The sequence below is a fragment of the Bos grunniens genome, chromosome 7 (assembly GCF_055505025.1).
Source record: "Bos grunniens cultivar Pamir isolate PY7600 chromosome 7, Bosgru_T2T1.0, whole genome shotgun sequence".
NCBI lineage: Eukaryota > Metazoa > Chordata > Mammalia > Artiodactyla > Bovidae > Bos > Bos grunniens.
This window is the reverse complement of record NC_141171.1, coordinates 48884219-48903402: the sequence shown is the minus strand read 5'-3', so window position 1 is coordinate 48903402 and position 19184 is coordinate 48884219. Positions and strand designations below refer to the sequence as shown.

The 19184-nt window shown below is 44.2% G+C and overlaps 1 long non-coding RNA gene across 2 annotated transcripts; it reads right to left on the bottom strand.

Moving 5' to 3' along the window:
• Positions 1 to 206: 206 nt before the first annotated feature.
• On the bottom strand, positions 207 to 3648 carry LOC147369420 (uncharacterized). 2 transcript variants are annotated; one of them, XR_015167451.1, is made up of 3 exons: positions 3403 to 3648; positions 1799 to 2536; positions 207 to 1388 (listed from the first exon to the last, which is right to left on the bottom strand). It is a non-coding gene; the product is annotated as an uncharacterized LOC147369420 (long non-coding RNA). The 2 variants fall into 2 exon arrangements; XR_015167452.1 differs by lacking the exon at positions 3403 to 3648 and adding an exon at positions 2612 to 2759.
• Positions 3649 to 19184: the final 15536 nt, after the last annotated feature.

Below are 19184 nucleotides of genomic sequence, written 5' to 3'. Positions count from 1 at the left end.
TGCTTGGAGTTTTTTTATTTTTATTTTTTAAGATTGGGATATAATTGCTTGACAATGTTGTGTTAGTTTCTGCTGTACGGCAACATGAATCAGCTATATGTATACATACATCCCAGAGAAGGCAATGGCACCCCACTCCAATACTCTTGCCTGGAAAATCCCATGGACAGAGGTGGCTGGTGGGCTGCAGTCCATGGGGTTGCTAAGAGTCGGACATGACTGAGCGACTTCACTTTCACTTTTCACTTTCATGCATTGGAGAAGGAAATGGCAACCCACTCCAGTATTCTTGCCTGGAGAATCCCAGGGACGGGGGAGCCTGGTTGGCTGCCGTCTCTGGGGTCGCACAGGGTCGGACACGACTGAAGTGACTTAGCAGCAGCAGCAGCATACATACATCCCCTCCTTCTTGAGCCTCCTTCCCACCCACAGCCCCATCCAACCTGTCTAGGTCATCATGGAGCACGGAGCTGAGCTCCCTGTGCTGCACAGCAGCTTCCTGCTAGCTAACTGTTTTACACGTGGTCGTATTACATGCTGATGTTGTTGTCTGAGATTGTTACTACATGCCATGAGACGAGAGTACACTAATGCTCACACTGGGCATCTGTTTGAGCATCAGTGTGCTCTGAGCACACTGATTGTTAACTGAGCAAATGGGATCTTCTTAAGACTCAGTTTGGGTAATGCATACCTAGGGCGGCCACCCGAGTGCCAGGTACAGGGGACAAAGTGGTTAGTAAAAGCAGACCTAGGCTCGACTCTGTGCTCATGATGATGACAGTCTAGTGGGGGAAACCAGCATTAACCAAGTAAGCACATGCTGGAAGTAAAATGACAACAGGAGAAAGTGCGTGCAGGAGAGGACTGTGGTTCCACCTGGGGATTTGCCCCTCTGTGTGACTGAAGGAGAAATGAAGGATGCAGGGCGTTAACCAAGCCAGAGGCCCTGAGCCGGGGGCGGGGGCATTTTCTAGAGGTGGGGAGAAACCAGTGTGGCCAGCGCTCTGCGGGGGAGGTCTTGTGGGGGTCTGATGGAGAAGACAGGGGAGCCACTGAAATTTCCCTTCCCCGTGACTTGGTGCAGCTATCACCTGGGTGGGACTGGGGGGTGCCATGTAGGAGGGCAGTGTCTGCAGAAGGCGAGCTCCCGTTCCTGACCCGGGTGCAGGAGGTCTCCGTGGACTGGGCGCACAGAGTAACAAGCACATGCTGGCTGCCTGGGGGCAGTCCTGCATTTCTTGCTGCCGTGTCTGAAGCCTTGACCTGTGGGGGCCGTCAGCTCTCCATGCAGACAGAAGGACATGGCTGCCTGCTGAGAAACTCGTGCTGGGGCCTCCAGCTGCTGACTTACTTCACAATTTAGATTCTTCTTGCTCCTGTTTGCTCTGGAATAAAGAACTTGTTGATTATGTCTCCCTGGGGACTAATAGTCTCCTGAATTTCATGTTACGTGGAGTGGGAAGCAGGACAGCATCAGTTAGCAAATAGCAATGCCTTCTGTGTGATCAAAATGTACTCCGTAAATATTTACTGAGTGACGTTTGGGACACTGGAGGTAGAGGGGGTGAACAAGATAGCCGGGACCCCTGCTCCTTCTCAGTTCTCCTTTGGTGGGAGAGAGGATGGATTGGGGTGGGACAGACAAGGCTGGAGAGACTGAGGGCTATGAGAGGTTCGGGGGTGAGTGCTGGCTAAGGTGAGACCCAGAGGAGGATGTATTAAGAGGGTGAGGTCAGGAAAAAGAGAACAGGAGAGGGGACACAGATCTAGAGGAAGGAGACTGCGGCTCAGTCACCTTCCTGGAGCAGGACTGGCCAGGGCACTGAGATTTCCACTTCTTCTGGCTCTCTGGAAGATGCTTCCTCGGACTTTGGCAGGGGTCCTGAGCAGTTTTGGTCACAGTCATCTAATGCAATTGTATTTTCTTCTTCTGAGCACATCAGGTCCCAGACACACGAAACCTGGCTGTGTTCCTCAACTACTGCCAGTATGAGGGGATGGCCACACTGCAATGTCACAGGAAGTAATCACTACAAACTCCTGGAGCACATGTCCATCTGAGAAGCCTTTGTGTGGATGCCCTGAGCCCGGCACCAAAGAACTGATAGAACTGCAGTCACAGGGACAGCTTTTTTCATTTGATGAGAGGGATGGGGGTGGTGGGAATATATCGGCTGCAGTGACCTTTCACGGTAGGCAGAGACGTGCTGGTGCTGAAACAATTATCTCAAGTGCCTGTGGGTACCAGCTTCCTGTTGATAACATGTGGTGCTAATTACCTTGAAGCATTCAGGGCAGATGTTGGTGCTTGGAATGAACAGGCCAGCAGAAGGGCCGCGCCTGGCTCAGGACCAGGGGTTCAAGGTGGGGCAGTGCCGCTGTCTCCCATTCCCCTCTCTCCTCCAGACTGCCGCTGTGGTTCCTCTCCTCCTCCAGACACTGTGCTTTACTGTGCAGTCTCTTAACCTTTTCCATGAAGTCAAAATGTGACTGGCGGACCAGTCACCCCTCTCTGTTTAATAGCCTTCTAGACCTGCGGGGGAGGAATAGGATGACCAGTTAATCAAAATACTCTGTGTGGAAAAGGTCAACATGGTGGGGCTCCTACCATATATTTTTCTGGGAGAGATATTGACGTTCTGCCTTGTCCTTCCTTTCAGTACTGCCCATGTGGTCAGGAGATTGCAGCAGTGCTGTGGATCCTTGATGACCACGATTTTACTGAAAGAGAGTGATGGTGGCAAGTCTGATGATATTTCCCTTTACCCTATGGGGCCACTGTTACTGGAAAGGTAGGCAATGACCCTGCCGGGAGCTCCCAGGCTCTGCTCTCTAAGCTCTCTTCATTTACACAACTCACTACACATGTAAGTGCTTGTGACAATAGTAATTAACCTTCATCTGGGGCTGCTCCGTGTCAGGCTCTGTGCCAAGCATGTCACATGCATCATCTCATTTAATCCCCATAGCGACTCAGTGAGGGTTATTATGCCCCTTTAACAGCTCCTTTACCAGTGGGGCTTCCCAGGTGAGGCCAGTGGTAAAGAATCTGCCTGCCAATGCAGAAGATGCGGGTTCGAACTCTGGGTTGGGAAGATCCCCCCAGGGAGGAAATGGCAATCCAGTCCAGCATTCTTGCTTGGAAAAATCCAATGGACAGAGGAACCTGGCGGGCTGCAGTCCATGGGGGTCACAAAGAGTCAGACATGACTCAGCACTCATGCAAGGAAAGGAAAGGAAAGGAAGAACAGGGAACTGAAGGCTGGAAAGGTTAAGCCATATCCCCACGTAACCCAGTTGGTCAGCGGGATGCCGGGACATAAATGCAGGGAGTTTAACTCCAGACGACTTTTGTTTCAGTCCCCTCCCCCACCAGGTCCATGAAGATGGGGACAGTACCTGTTTCGTTCATCTCTACACCTTAGTTCCCGACGGAAGCCGAGCACACAGGGGAGCTCAGTAAGTATTTGTTAAGTGAATCAGTGATCAGCCTTGTTTGGGTGTAAGAGTGGGGAAGGCAGGTGTGAAGGAGAGGATTAGGGCTCAGTGGGTTTACTGGTCCACAGGGCTGGAGTACATAGGGGCTGGCCAGAATGGTGGGGGTGGGGGTTGGTATTCTGGCAGAATCAAGAGCAAACTGCTTCCGTTAGTCAAGGGAAGCTCGAATGGGGAAGTTGTTATCGTTGTTGGTAGGGAACACTACAGGCCATTTGGTATCCTTTCTTATTTTCCAAGATCTTTGGCTTTGGGAATTCTGGTCCATATAGCTAGCTAACCCCCAATTGAAGAAAACTCCAGACACAGTCACTGACCTTTCACATAGCCTTTCACTCCAAGTGAGTGGGGTATGTTCGCTGCATGTGTGTCTGTGTGTGACAGTATCTCTGTTACTGAACTTAGCACATTGAATTTTCTGCTGTGATTGCCTCTCATTTTTATTATAGAAAGAGGTTTCCTTTTGAAAATATTAAATTGTATAAACAAAATGGAAAAGCATGAAGGATAAAGTAAAAATCACCTGAAAACATACCACTCAGAGCTAACTGGTAGATAATTTGGTGAACATCCTTTCAACATTGGTGTGTATATGAAATATAATTTTACAGAGAGCAAAATACCATAACTACTGTTTTGCAATCTGCTTTCCCCCCTCCATTTAATACACTGAAGAGATTTTTGCCTGTCAATAAATATGGGGCTGCATCATTCTTTGTAATGGGTATATAGGACTCTATTGTATGATCGTTTCCTGATTAATTTAACCTGTCCCTTATAATGTCCATTTATCCACACTCGGACAACACTATAATTATCCATTTAATCATCTGTCTCTCCCTGGAGGCGGTGAGCTCATTGAAAGCAGGGACATTTCTGAATCCACAAGCATCCAGTAGATGTCTAATAAATTTTGAATGGATGGAGGAGAGAGTGAGATGGAGAGGAAGAGGTTTTGTTTTGTCGTGGCTGTGGTTTGTTTCCGGCTAAACCTGTGTTCTGAATGGCAGCCTATTAACCCGGGGCTGGCGAGGGCATTTTAGCGATTATAAAGCTGGACATTCACTGTTCTTTTGGTGTCATGAGTTTAAATCTTGGTGCCACCAGGAAGTATTTCTGACACCAGTCAGATTAAATTCTGATCTTGAAGCAAAGTGGTTGGTTTCTTAACCTTGTGGGTTACTTTCCCTGCAGTGACAGCCTCTGCTCTGTTCATCTCTTCCAAAGCCACACTGGCTGCCCAGGAGAAACGCCTCACACACATTTAGGGAAATGGGAATATGCTTTTCTAGGCGAATTGGGGTGTAATGACTTACCCACCTTCTTGTCTTTCTTTAGAGTCATGAGCTGGATGCCTTAGTCCCATTCTAAGGGGATAGAATGTGCTAAAAGATAAAGATGAAAAATAAAAATAACCCCAACCATTCAAGATCATTAACTTAAAATTCTGGATGCCTGCTTCTAGGGAGAGTGAAAGACGTTGTTAAGCTGGGATTCTTCACCTGGCAGTACACCAATAGGGGGCATATGGGTTCCTTCACTCTATCTGCTCATCCCATGAAATAGGATGCAGGACTTTGTATTGCAAGCATAATATGCACCATAAGAAATATATTACATATAATACACATATGTTATATTTCTTATAATTTTTAAGCACATATATTTTTCTGGATGAGAGGTCCGTAGCTTTTGTTAGATTCTCACAGAATTTTGAGACCTCAAATAGGTTTAGTGGAAAAATAATTTAAGGAAAAATAATAGGTTTGGAGGAAAAATAATTTAAATATATGACTCATTTTTCCTATCTGTAAGATGGAGCAATAGCTCCTACCTCACAGAGTTGTGTGAAGATTGGTAAAATAAAGTATTCAAAGGGTCTGGCTCAGGTGCATAGTAGATGGCCACTGTTACTGGTGATCACGGGGTAATAGGACATGACTTTGCTTATGGGTGACTGTCTACCCCAGCATCGCAGTGGGCATGTGGAATGGGCTGTGATCAGAGAGGTGATTTGGTGGCTTTGCTCTCACTGAGCTCTGGGCCAGCTATGGACCAGAGGGAGAGAGACAGAGAGAGAGGAAGGCTGGAAGCCAGTGAGGGGCTGTCTCATTGTCCAGGTATGAGGTTTGTAGAACTGGGGCCAGAGGAAGAGAGCAGCAAGCAGGAAAGACTGGTTAGGACTTGGTGATCAGGAGTGGAGTTGAGAGAAAGGAGGCAAGAGATCTCTGAGGGTCTGGTTACCTCTGGGGAGAATGAGAATTTTGCTAGCAGACACAGACAGGGGATAGTGGTAGGGAGGAGGCTATGTTTGCAGGAAAGGTTCAGTTCACCCATATTGAACCTGAGGAGAGTTGGGCCATATGAGTGGCAATTATCTAGCAGGAAACACAGGTCTTGGACCTGCTTAGTTCTTTATTTGCAGGAGTTACACTTTATGTGACTTTTTGGATTTTGCCTAAAAGGAAGGAGCTGACTTCTGGTGGCCAGAGCACCTGGAGCAAAGTAAGGAGAGGACAAGGGTGGTGGAAAGGATGCTCTGCAGCCTGGTCTTAACCCAGTTCTTAAATTTGATGATGAGAGGGCTTAGGGATGGAAGCAGAAGTTACTATTTGCACAAAGGACCCCATGAGTCATGACAGTGCTGGAGGATGCTCTGGTGCCCACAGGACAGAGTAATGCAGGCTCAGGGAGGGGCATTCTCCCTTGTGGTTGTGGAAAGCTGGTGGCTCTGTAGGCGCTGGGAGGTGTCTGGAGAGAGCACTTATGACATGAATATTGTCACGAATCAGTGCATTCTGAAGGGTGCTGTCAGAAGCAAGAGGGCTGAGGCTCTCTTTGTTGTAGCTCATGGTGAGGACATTGATAAAGCAGAGGGGGGCTGTGGAGGTCCTGCGCAGTGGCTGCTAGGTGATAGATGGGCCTATCACCATGAGCCTGTAAGGGACACTCCTCAGGGACTTGTTAGAGGTGGAGGATCTCCAAGGGCTGAGAACTTTTGTAAGTTGGTGGGGCAAGAGTAGGGTGAGCTTTTAAGATCTATGTGCCTTCAACTCTATCCGTGAGCTGTAGAGGCTAGGTGAATTTTGGATAGTGAAAGTAGCTCTCTGAATGTTGAATTCAAGGAAACTCAATTCAAGTGTCTGGGGACTCAACTGATAACTTTCTTCCTTTTTCTTAGTATCAGTGAGTCCTTTGGGAAAAGCTTTCTCTATAAGTGGGAATCTGCACTTCACAGCTGTGTTCTGGAAGGAAAAGCTCATTGCTAGGGAGCCTCCCAGTTTATCTGGCTCGCCAGTGCAGATCGATCTCTCGTGGCTTCATCCCCTCACAGTCTTCCTCAAGTGTGTGTATATGTTCCCCTGGAATGTGATCCTGTGGATAGACATGTCTGGAAGTCCTCTATTGAGAAGGGTCCATTCATTTCTCAGTCATATGAAATTTGAGCTCCAACAAGGCTTACTTGTTGGAGGCGTCCAGTCAGCTCTGAAATCCACTGATTCTGTTTACACTGTGGGCAACTCCCAACAAATCAGGGGCTGGACATATACCTGGGGGGGGGGTCTTGTGAGGTTACTAGATCATACTGTAGAATTATTACTGTTTTAAAGCTCTTGATACCTGCTTTCACTAACAATACCAATTGTTGGTGACGGAGGAATGGGAACTCTCCTGCATTGCTTATGAGAATGTGAAATTGTCAGTTCCTTGAAAAGTTAAATAGGCACCCACCATATGACTCAGTCATTCCACTCCTACGTTTTTACTCAAGATAAAAAGAAATATATGTCCATACAAAGGCCTGTACAAGAACATCAATAGCAGCTTTATTTATAATAGCCCCAATTGGGAAATATCTCCAATCCCTTCAACTGAAAAATAGATAAATAGTGAAATATCCATACAATGGAATACTATTTAGCAATAAAAAGAAATAAGCTATTTCTATCTGAAACAACATGGATAAATCTATTTTTAAAAAATTTAAGTATAGTTGATTTACAAAGTTTTAGGTGTACAGCAAAGTGATTTAGTTATATATGTGTATGTATTCAGTTCAGTCAGTTCAGTCACTCAGTCGTGTCTGACTCTTTGCGACCCCATGAACTGCAGCATGCCAGGTCTCCCTGTCCATCACCAACTCCCAGAATTCACCCAAACTCATGTCCATCGAGTCGGTGATGCCATCCAGCCATCTCATCCTCTGTCGTCCCCTTCTCCTCCTGCCCCCAATCCCTCCCAGCATCAGAGTCTTTTCCAATGAGTCAACTCTTCGCATGAGGTGGCCAAAGTATTGGAGTTTCAGCTTTAGCATCAGTCCTTCCGAAGAAATCCCAGGACTGATCTCCTTTAGGATGGACCGGTTGGATCTCCTTGCAGTCCAAGGGACTCTCAAGAGTCTTCCCCAACACCACAGTTCAAAAGCATCAATTCTTTGGCGCTCAGCTTTCTTCACAGTCCAACTCTCACATCCATACATGACCACAGGAAAAACCATAGCCTTGACTAGATGAACCTTTGTTGGCAAAGTAATGTCTCTGCTTTTCAATATGCTATCTAGGTTGGTCATAACTTTCCTTCCAAGGAGTAAGCGTCTTTTAATTTCATGGCTGCAGTCACCATCTGCAGTGATTTTGGAGCCCCCCAAAATAAAGTCTGACACTGTTTCCACTGTTTCCCTATCTATTTCCCATGAAGTGATGGGACCAGATGCCATGATCTTCGTTTTCTGAATGTTGAGCTTTAAGCCAACTTTTCTACTCTCCTCTTTCACTTTCATCAACAGGCTTTTTAGTTCCTCTTCACTTTCTGCCATTAGGGTGGTGTCATCTGCATATCTGAGGTTATTGATATTTCTCCTGGCAATCTTGATTCCAGCTTGTGCTTCTCCCAGCCCAGCATTTTTCATGATGTACTCTGCATAGAAGTTAAATAAGCAGGGTGACAATATACAGCCTTGACGTACGCCTTTTCCTATTTGGAACCAGTCTGTTGTTCCATGTCCAGTTCTAACTGTTGCTTCTTGACCTGCATATAGGTTTCTCAAGAGGCAGGTCAGGTGGTCTGGTATGCCCATCTCTTGAAGAATTTTCCAGTTTATTGTGATCTACACAGTCAAAGGCTTTGGCATAATCAATAAAGCAGAAATAGATGTTTTTCTGGAACTCTGTTGCTTTTTCCATGATCCAGCGGATGTTGGCAATTTGATCTCTGGTTCCTCTGCCTTCTCTAAAACCAGCTTGAACATCTGGAAGTTCATGGTTCACGTATTGCTGAAGCCTGGCTTGGAGAATTTTGAGCATTACTTTACTAGCGTGTGAGATGAGTGCAGTTGTGCGGTAGTTTGAGCATTCTTTGGCATTGCCGTTCTTTGGGATTGGAATGAAAACTGACCTTTTCCAGTCCTGTGGCCACTGCTGAGTTTTCCAAATTTGCTGGCTTCTTGAGTGCAACACTTTCACAGCATCATCTTCCAGGATTTGAAATAGCTCAACTGGAATTCCATCACCTCTGCTAGCTTTTTTCGTAGTGATGCTTTCCAAGGCCCATTTGACTTCACATTCTAGGATGTCTGGCTCTAGGTGAGTGATCACACCATCATGATTATCTTGGTCATGAAGATCTGTTTTGTATAGTTCTTCTGTGTTTTCTTGCCACCTCTTCTTAATATCTTCTGCTTCTGTTAGGTCTATACCATTTCTGACATTATCGAGCCCATCTTTGCATGAAATGTTCCCTTGGTATCTCTAATTTTCTTGAAGAAATCTCTATTCTTCCCCATTCTGTTGTTTTCCTCTATTTCTTTGCATTGATCGCTGAGGAAGGCTTTCTTATCTCTCCTTGCTAATCCTTGGAACTCTGCCTTCAGATGCTTATATCTTTCCTTTTCTCCTTTGCTTTTCTCTTCTCTTCTTTTCACAGCTACTTATATATATGTGTGTGTGTGTGTGTATGTATATATATATATATATACACATACACATTTATATTTGTATATAAATGTATACATTTATATATGTATATATGTATTCTTTTTCAGCTTCTTTCCATTACAGGTTATTACAAGATATTGAATACAGTTTCCTATACTATACAGTAGGTCTTTGTTGTTTATCTATTTTATATATAGTAATCAGTTCAGTTCAGTTACTCAGTTGTGTCCGACTCTTTGCGAACCCATGAATCGCAGCACACCAGGCCTCCCTGTCCATCACCAACTCCTGGAGTTCACTCAGACTCACGTCCATCGAGTCAGTGATGCCATCCAGCCATCTCATCCTCTGTCGTCCCCTTCTCCTCCTGCCCCCAATCCATCCCAGCATCAGGGTCTTTTCCAATGAGTCAACTCTTCGCATGAGGTGGCCAAAGTATTGGAATTTCCGCTTTAGCATTCCTTCCAAAGAAATCCCAGGGCTGATCTCCTTCAGAATGGACTGGTTGGATCTCCTTGCAGTCCAAGGGACTCTCAAGGGTCTTCTCCAACACCACCATTCAAAAGCATCAATTCTTTGGTGCTCAGCCTTCTTCACAGTCCAACTCTCACATCCATACATGACCACTGGAAAAACCATAGCCTTGACTAGCAGACCTTTGTTGGCAAAATAATGTCTGTGCTTTTCAATATGTTTTCTAGGTTGATCATAACTTTCCTTCCATGGAGTAAGCGTCTTTTAATTTCATGGCTGTAATCACCATCTGCAGTGATTTTGGAGCCCCAAAAAATAAAGTCAGCCACTGTTTCCATACGTATCCATTAATCCCAAATTCCCAATTTATCTCTCTCCTGCTATCCCTTTTGGTAACTATAAGTTCATTCTCTATGTCTATGAGTCTCTTTCATGTATATCATTTTTTTAGATGCCACATATAAGTGATATCATATGATATTTATCTTTCTCTGACTTACTTCACTTAGTTTGATAATGTCTAGGTCCATTCATATTGCTGCCAATGGCATTATTTCATTCTTTTTGTGGCTGAGTAATATTCCATTGTATACAAATACCACATGTTCCTTATCTATGCATCTGTCGGTGGGCACTTAGATTGCTTCCACATCTTAGCTATTGTAAACAGTGCTGCCATGAACCCTGGGGTTCATGTATCTTTTTGAATTAGAGTTTTCATCTTTTCTGGATATGTGTGTGCCCAAGAATGGGATTGCAGGATTGGATAGTAAGTCTGTTTTTAGTTTATTAGGGGACTTCCATGCTGTTCTCCACAGTGGCTGCACCAGTTTACTTTCTCAGCAACAGTGTAGGAAGGTTCCCTTTTCTCATGGATGAATTTTTAAGATTACTATGCTGAGTCAAAGAAGCCAACCAAATAAGAGCACATTCTCTATGATTCTATTTACATAAAATTCTAAAAGGTAAAAACTAATCTAGCACAGACAGAAAGCGTTTTAATGGTTGACTGGAAATCAGCAGGTGGGATGAACGGCTAAGGAGGGTTTACAAAGGGACACAAGGAACTTTCTGGTGCATGATGCATATGTCTGCATCCTGATTGTGATGATGATTTCATAGGTATGACAGATTTTATCAATAATACACTTCAAATATGTATCATTTGTTGTATGTTGATTATACTTTGATGAAGCTATTTTTCAAAGAAGGTCTTGTTACATATGGCCAAATTTCTTTCTAGAATATAGTACCAGTTTATATTCAAACTAAAAGTATGTAAATGTCTTTCTTGGTAGGTTCTTGACATTATTAGGTATTACAATTTTTAAGCATCTCTGACCAGTTGGATAGGTGAGAAATGATATATAATTGTTTAATTTTGTACATGTTTGACTTGTGCTGAGTTTGTATTTTATAAAGTGTTTATTGGTCATTTGTACTTCTAGGCATTTTATTCATGTCCTTTATAACTTGGGGGCTCTCTGCTGTCTTATACATTAAGACGTATGTCTATGTGTGTGTGTGATGTATACACACACCCAAGCCTTTATGTATTAAGGTTATTAAACCTTTTGCTTATGTTTATTTTCCCAGTTTGTGATTTTAATTTTTATAGAGAATTTTTGACTCACAGGGACTTTAAAAGTTCTATAGTTGAATCAATTGAGTGTTATGAATGTTCTTTATATTTTTCCACATTACTGACTTGTAACTTTTGTCTCTGGAAAACAATGGGTAATCAAACTTCCTGAGATTTCTTACAAAGTAAGAGTCACTGAGGCTATAGTGTGGGCCTGTGACTTTTAATTTTTTTTTTTCCTACATAGTAATGCATGTGAGTTTGGTGGCAGCTGTTCCAGCCCTGTTGAGGTCACTGCTTTCCAAGTTGATTGTGTTTATGGACTCTTTTTAAGGTAAAAACATTGTGGACCCCCACATGAGAGTGATTTTACTTTTAGGTCTGTGGATGGAGAATGGCCAAAACCTATACCATTCAGTTACTTTTAAATATGAATCTGCATTGTGTTAATCACCCCAGCCCTGACACACATCTGAGAAACAGCACACCCGAGAAGCATGAATTCTGTCTACAGACAAAATCTGGTGTGCATGTAGATGCTGGCTGCCTCTGTAGTAATTCTAAGGCCTCAGATTTGGGAAGTTCTGTGGGGAATCACATTTTATTAAGTGATTTGCCTATGCTGAAGCCTGCCTCTTCCTCTAAACTGTGTTTAGCTAGCAATTGTGAGGACATGGGCTTGAGGCTCCTGGGAAGCCTGGATTTGGGATGAGTGGCAGTACTGAATGAATGAATGAAGTTGCTCAGTTGTGTCTGACTTTTTGTGACCCCATGGACTATAGCCTACCAAGCTCCTCTGTCCATGGGATTTTCCAGGCAATAGTACTGGAGTGGATTGCCATTTCCTTCTCCAGGGTGGCAGTATTAGTAGGCTTCTAAAACATTTTGTTTTCAACCCACCTTTTTCAACTTTGAAGGGCTATCTTATGTAGATATCCTGGGAGCAGGTGAGAAAGACGTTAACGATACTCTTCTCAGCAATTTTCTTTCCAAACAAAGTGTCTTCACCAAGGATAATGGGCTTGTGGTTTTTCCTGGTCCCTTTGTCATTTTCTCTGGGAGAATTCAGAGCACTCCTGATGCAAAGCGATAAGACACGCCAAGCACCTAGCACAGGGCCTGGCCCACAGTTCACACTGGAGGAATCTTAGCTCTTTTCCTGCTCTGACAGCACATTTCAAGCTCATTTGCAAATGTAGCATTGATCCCACTACAAATATGTTTTGGCTTAGCGATGAGTCCACTCAGAAGAAGGGAGAGAATTGTTTAAATTATTGAAACACCTTAATCCATAAGCTCACATAAATATTGTTTTGAACTAATAGATTTATGCACTTTGCCTTCTGTATTCCATCTTACAGGTGGTTAATGTCTCTTGCTGTCACCTACTTTAAAAACTCAGGCTTTTAAAATTTTCTTTTGTGTTAAACTTGCAATGGAGTATTGGATTCCTTGGTTCATTTGGAAATAAGAGGCCTTTATCAAAATGTTAAGCTTGGTTAATTTGCATAAAATATTTCCTCTGCAATTTACTCTCTATTACTTTTGAAAAGCAAATTGCCTCAGCTGCAATGTGGGGTGGTTGTAATGGCAGGCAAGCTATTAGAGCTCATGGTTGTAGGCAGTGAACATGTCTCAGGTTTGGAGCTCAAGGAAATAAATTGGAATCTGGCCTCGTCTCACTCCCTTGGGTCAGCTGAGCTCATCTGGAGAAGAAAAGGAAGAAAAGGAACTCCGGTTGCCAAGTAAGGGTTCACAGCAGGTAGAAGTGTGTGGTTGGGAGCTGGGTGTGGCTGTGCTCTCAGGCATGAAGGAGGGAGGAGGGAAAACGTGGTGTGTCTCCAGGAACAGGCTCAGTGAGGCAGGTCTAATGGGATCCACACAGCCTGGTTCTTCCACCTAAAACACAACTCCTATCCCACTATTCCTCTGCCTCTGCTTCCTTCCCACCAGCCCAGAATCAACTCTACTTTTGGACAGGGAACCAGAGTAACTTGCAGATGTCAGTGCTGGAGGAAATAAACGAGCTTCAGAGCACCATGCAGGTTTTGGGAAGCCAGAGGCTGAGAGATTGTCCTGGGGACAGGGACCAGGATGGTCCTACTTTGCTCAGAAACGTTGACTTTCAGCCCAGGCCTCAACTCTTTCTGTACAGGGCAGTGGAGTGGAGCCTTTTGGCACTTAGTAACAACCTCCCATTAAGGCAAAACTGCTCAGCCTGAAAAGCACTGATGTTCATAAACAGCAGATGGGCAGGTCAGGCTGCAATTACGCAGCTGCAGGCTCCTCACACCCGCTTTCCCTAGAAAGGGAAAGACTCACAGAAAAGAGGGAGGGCTTTCTTGTTGGGGAGAGGTCTTCCCTTTGCACACAAGGAACTCCTTCCCTAACTCACCCTAGGCTTTTCTCTGAAAGCTCCGAAAGAGCTAAAGTAGTAGGAGTGAATGAATGTATGTGGTGAAAGGTGAGGTTCGTGTGCAAGGAGATGGGGTTATATTTAAACCCACGTAATTAAAGATCCATTTATGTCTGAGCATCCTTAAACAGACGAATATAAAACTCATGAATACCAAATTCTATTTGGGTAACTGGCTGGAAGCACACACACTCACACGTACATGCTCCAAGTCTGACTGTCTATTCAAGTGGAAGAAAAAGCCACCATCAGTCTCGACTCAGGTCTGATGAACTTCCAGCCTTACTCCTTAGGGTCACAATAAAAAACTTTGTATTTCTGGCTCTTTCTACTCTCTCTGGTTTTTAAAGTTTGATTCCTTGTTGCAGCATGAAACCCTAGATGATTCTAGATTGATCCTGACAAGGGAGAGACCAACATTTCTTCTGAGTTGCTTTTCTCTTGGGACCCAAGTAGATGTGATGTTTAAACTTTTAAAAATAGAAGTCAGTGATTTGTACCTGTCATATAATAAAATATATAACTGAACTTTGAGCATGTGCTGGGAAAGATTGAGGGCAGGAGGAGAAGGGGGCAACAGAGGATGAGATGGTTGGATGGCATCACCGACTCAATGGACATGAGTTTGAGCAAACTCCAGGAGATAGGAAGGGTAGGGAAGCTTGGCATGCTGCAGTCCTTGGGGTCACAGAGAGTTGAACAAGACTTAGCGACTGAACAACAAATCGTATTTGTGCCTGGTTCCAGCACAGGGCTGTTGAAACTCTTGGCATTTCCTGAATAATAGGAAGTGAGCCCCTTTCAACCACACCTGAATTTACACTAGTAAAGTGATTGTTGATGGGCTTCAGGATGGGCCTGTTAGCCAGAGGAACTAGCCATTAGAGGATTAGAACTTTCAGGTCAGCACCTGACCAGGAAGAGCGGCTGGAGGTTGAGTTCAATAACTAATGGCTAATGATTTGCTCAATTATGCCTCCTTAATAAGGGGCTTCCCAGGTGGCTCAGTGGTAAAGATCTGCCTGCCAATACAGGAAATGCAGGAGATGCGGGTCTGATCCCTCAGTCAGGAAGACCCCCTGGAGAAGAGAATGGCCACCTCCTCCAGTATTCTTGCCTGGAGAATTCCATGGACAGAGGAGCCTGGCGGGCTGTAGTCCATAGAGTCACAAAGAGTCGAACAAAACTGAGCAACAAAGCATGCACACATGTCTCCTTAATAAACTTTCATAAAAACTGCCAAACCTGATGTTCAGAGGGCTTCTGGGTTGGTGAATGCACTGAGGTACCAGGAGGCGGTACGCCTGGAGAGGGCATGGAAGCTCTGTGCCCCTTGCCCCATCCTTGCCCTATGTACCTCTTCCATTTGGCTGTTCCTGGATTGAATCCTTTATAATAAACCCACTAACAGTAAGTAAACCGCTTCCCTGAGTTCTGTGAGTTGTTCTGGTGAGTTACTGAGCATGAGGAGAGGGCCGTGGGAACCCTCAGTTTATAGCTTTCTGGTCAGAAGCACGATGGTCTGGAATTTGCGCCTGGCACTTGAAGTGGGGGTATGGGATATGATGCCAACCCCAGGTGGTTAGTGTTGGGATTGAGGTGAATTGGAGGGCACCCAGTTGGTGTCTGGAGAATTGGTGGGTGTGAAGGAAGAACCCCCACAGTTGGTGTCAGAAGTGCTATGAGTAAAAATAGCACCTAATGTAAAACAATTAGCTTTTCACCTAAAAATACTTCACAATGAAGAAAAAAAACCCATTTACCTCATCTCTCAAAAACTCAGCCAGCCTAAGAAACGGTAAAACGTTTCCATTTTCAATCACTTCATGGTAGTGAGAGAAAAAACACTGATAGCTGACTTTCTCCATCCAATATCACATCAGAGATAATCATGTAAAATTACTGCAGTCGTGTCGTTTCCCTAAAAAGTAGGCACAGGCACATCTTTGGATTTTAAATGTGCTGGAGTTTGACTGCTGTCTCCCAGCAGGGGCTCTTCCTCCTCTTTCCTCTCTCCCTACCACCACAGGCCACTGATGTGGGGACAAGTTCCACACAATTCTGTCCTATTCTGTCTTGGGCTTATAGTTCCTGTGATGAAGGATCTGAAGGAGAGAGAAGGCAGCCAGGGGAATCATGACTCTGGATGTCATTCTGAACCACAGAAGGGGCTTCATGTGAGTAGTGGTGCTGGAGACTATGGGGGCGAGTGGCCACATCCTCCCAGAGACTTCTTATCAAGGACTTGGGTGAGGACAGAGAAGGTCCACTCATCAATTTGTAGATGACAGAGATGGGAGGGTGACTAATACACCGAGTGACAGATGTAGGAGTCAGATCTTGGCTGGATGGAGCCAGAGCCTGAAATCTCATGAGGCAAATCTAATGGGGGCAAAGATGAGGCCTAAATTACCAAGGGCACAAACATGACACGGGTAGGGACTTGGCCTGTGTGGATGTAATTTGGGGTTTTAGTTTATGGTGAGGGCGTTCTGAGTCAACAGTAGGACAGGGGATGCAGGATGGCAAGTGCCCTGTGGCAGTGTTACTAGAGTCATGATGGCTGGAGTGAAGGCGCTGAGGAGCCCTCTCTAGTATGGCCTGGTCATGCTGGGGCATCCTGCTCAGGGTAGGACTCTCGATGAGAACTTCACAGACAGATGATGGGGGGAGGGGGGTGGTGTTAGAAGAGGATTCCAACAGAGGAACTGGAGACCATACCAGTGAGAAAGGAAGAAGCTGGACTTTTTTGATTCAGAGAATAGAGAAGTTGTTGAATTTATCTTACAGTATCTGCAGGACTGACCTGTGAAAGACAGACGTGACTTGTTTCGGGTGGTCTAATGCAGGGGTTGGCAAACCAAGGTCTGCTGGCTGCCTTTGTAAATAGAGCTTTATCAGAAACAGCCACACCTAGTCCTGTGTACCTTGTCTATGGTTGCTTTTGTACTCCAGTAGTGGAGCTGAGCTGTTACCAAAGAGAATGTATGGTCCACAAAGCCTACTTACTACTTGGACCTTTCCAAAAAAACGTGTGCTGACCTCTGGTCTACTGCATGGGAAGATGATCTAGTTTGGAGGATTTGACCGTGAACACTTTAAGAAGGCCCATTTTATACAATGAAAGGAAGAAAAGCTAAATTTAAGATATTAATTGAATGTAAGAGTTGAGTTACCTTCTTGGTATGATTGATATCAAGGTGATTTAAGAAGTGGTAGGTGTTTGGACTCCCTTTTCCATTTTGGAAGTACCTGATTTATTGCCTTGTGGCATTTCTTAAATTACTTCTGGGTTTATTTTCTGACTTATTTCAGATATGTCTCACCTCTGCCCTTGCCTGCACACCCCTCTCTCCGTGTGCACACAGCCCACATCTCACTCTGCTCTGTAGCTCCTGCTGGAGCTCACTAAGCTCACTTGGCCTACTAAGTCTGCCTTGGACTCACTCTATGTGTGTTTAGAATGGAACTTGCAAGAGGGATTCCTCATAGGAGAGTTTAACATACAAGGATATACAAAGGCAGGTATTTCAGGAGTATTATTGTAACAACAATCTATGGAGGGGCATGGATTAAAAATAGTAAAGACCTTAGAACCAGACAGCCTTGGGTTTGAATATCAGCTGTATTATGATATTGTTTTTCTTTCTTCCTTCCTTTTCCTTTCTCTTCTTTTTTTCTCTTCCTCCCTCCCTCCCTTTCTTCCTCTTTTTATTCCTTTCCTTTTCTTTCTTTTTTCATCTTTCTTCAGAAGCTACTGTGGCCAAGCACTATTTCAGGCAATTATATCAGTGAACAAAAGCATAAAAATTGCTGCCACCTGGGAGCTTATAGTTTTTTGGAGAAGACAGATAATAAATAGTAAACATGATAAATACAGAAATTATATGTTAGAAGGTTACAAGTGTTATAGAAAAAGAAATAGCAGAGCAAGGGGCTTGCAATCTTAAAAACAATGGTCAGAGTAGGCCTTAGTGAGAAAGCGAAATTGAATGAAAGTCTAGGAGGTGAAGGAAGTGCCATGGAGATCTCTGCGGAGGGCCCTGTTGTGGAAGTGTCCCTGGTGGATTCAAGGTAGATTGAGGAGTACCATGTGGCTGGAGTGGAGGGGCAGGAGGGAGAGCAGAGGGGAGGAAATCAGAGAAGTCATGAGGTGTGAGAACTGGGGCGCAGAGCCTCCGAGGATCCAGCTGATCATGAAGGACATGGGGAGGTACCTTAGGAACTTCCCTTATGAACCCAAGAGTGATCAGCTCTGATTTACGATTTAAATGGATCCTCTGGCTGCTGGTTGAGATTAGACTATAGGGGATATATTAGGTTCCTGTGGCTGCTACAACAAATTATCACACACTTGGTGCCATACAACAACAGGAACATATTCTCTCACAGTTCTGCAGGCCAGAGGTCAGAAATCAAGGTGTTGGCAAGATGCATTTCCCTAGGATTCCAGGGGAATCTATGGTCCAGTAAGATGCATCAGCTTCAAGGGAAAGCAGTGTGTAGAACACGCTTGGGAGAGAAGTGACCCTAAGTCCTTAGTACCAGTCTTTTCACAGCAAGGAGTCCTTGTGCGGGTTCTTCTCTTCTTCTAGGCCCCTTTCTCCACCTTCTTATACAAATACTAATACAATTTTCATAGCTCTTAAGGATCTGTGGACACCTCAGGTGAGTGGAGTAAGTTTCTTAACAGATAAAATGTGATTTCTCTAAGTGTTAAAGTTTGTATTTTAGAAGGCAAGTTTACCTTTTCCTCTCATAGTTCAGAGATGTGTGTGCCAGAATAATCCATAAATCCTTGTGCTGGTGGTGAAAGGACTTGTTTTACATGCTGTCTTCTCAGAGGCTGGCTTATAGCCTAAGGACAGAAGTACCGAAGTAATTCATTTTAACCTGTGATTTAAGAAATCCAATTTCAAATATTTGATTTTTTGTAATTGTTAATAGGTATGTCTTGGTTTATATAGGAGACCCATTTCCGAAGATTTCTCCTCAACTACAACTTTTATAAATTAAGTTGTATTTCCCCATTAACCTTTGTAGTCATTACAGAGACACTTTGCCTCTGTTTCCGAGTAAGGCACAAGCAGAATTCATCCTAGCTTCTCTCTGGTAAATCAATAAAAAATAAGAAAAATTAAAGTTTTATTTTTATATATTCTTTCTCTGGTACTCGTCATTGATTTATGTAGATAAAAGGTTTTGGCCTTCCATTTTTCTTCTCTTTCAAGAATTTCTTTTTAACATTTTCTGCAAGGCAGGTCTAGCAGAATAAATTCTC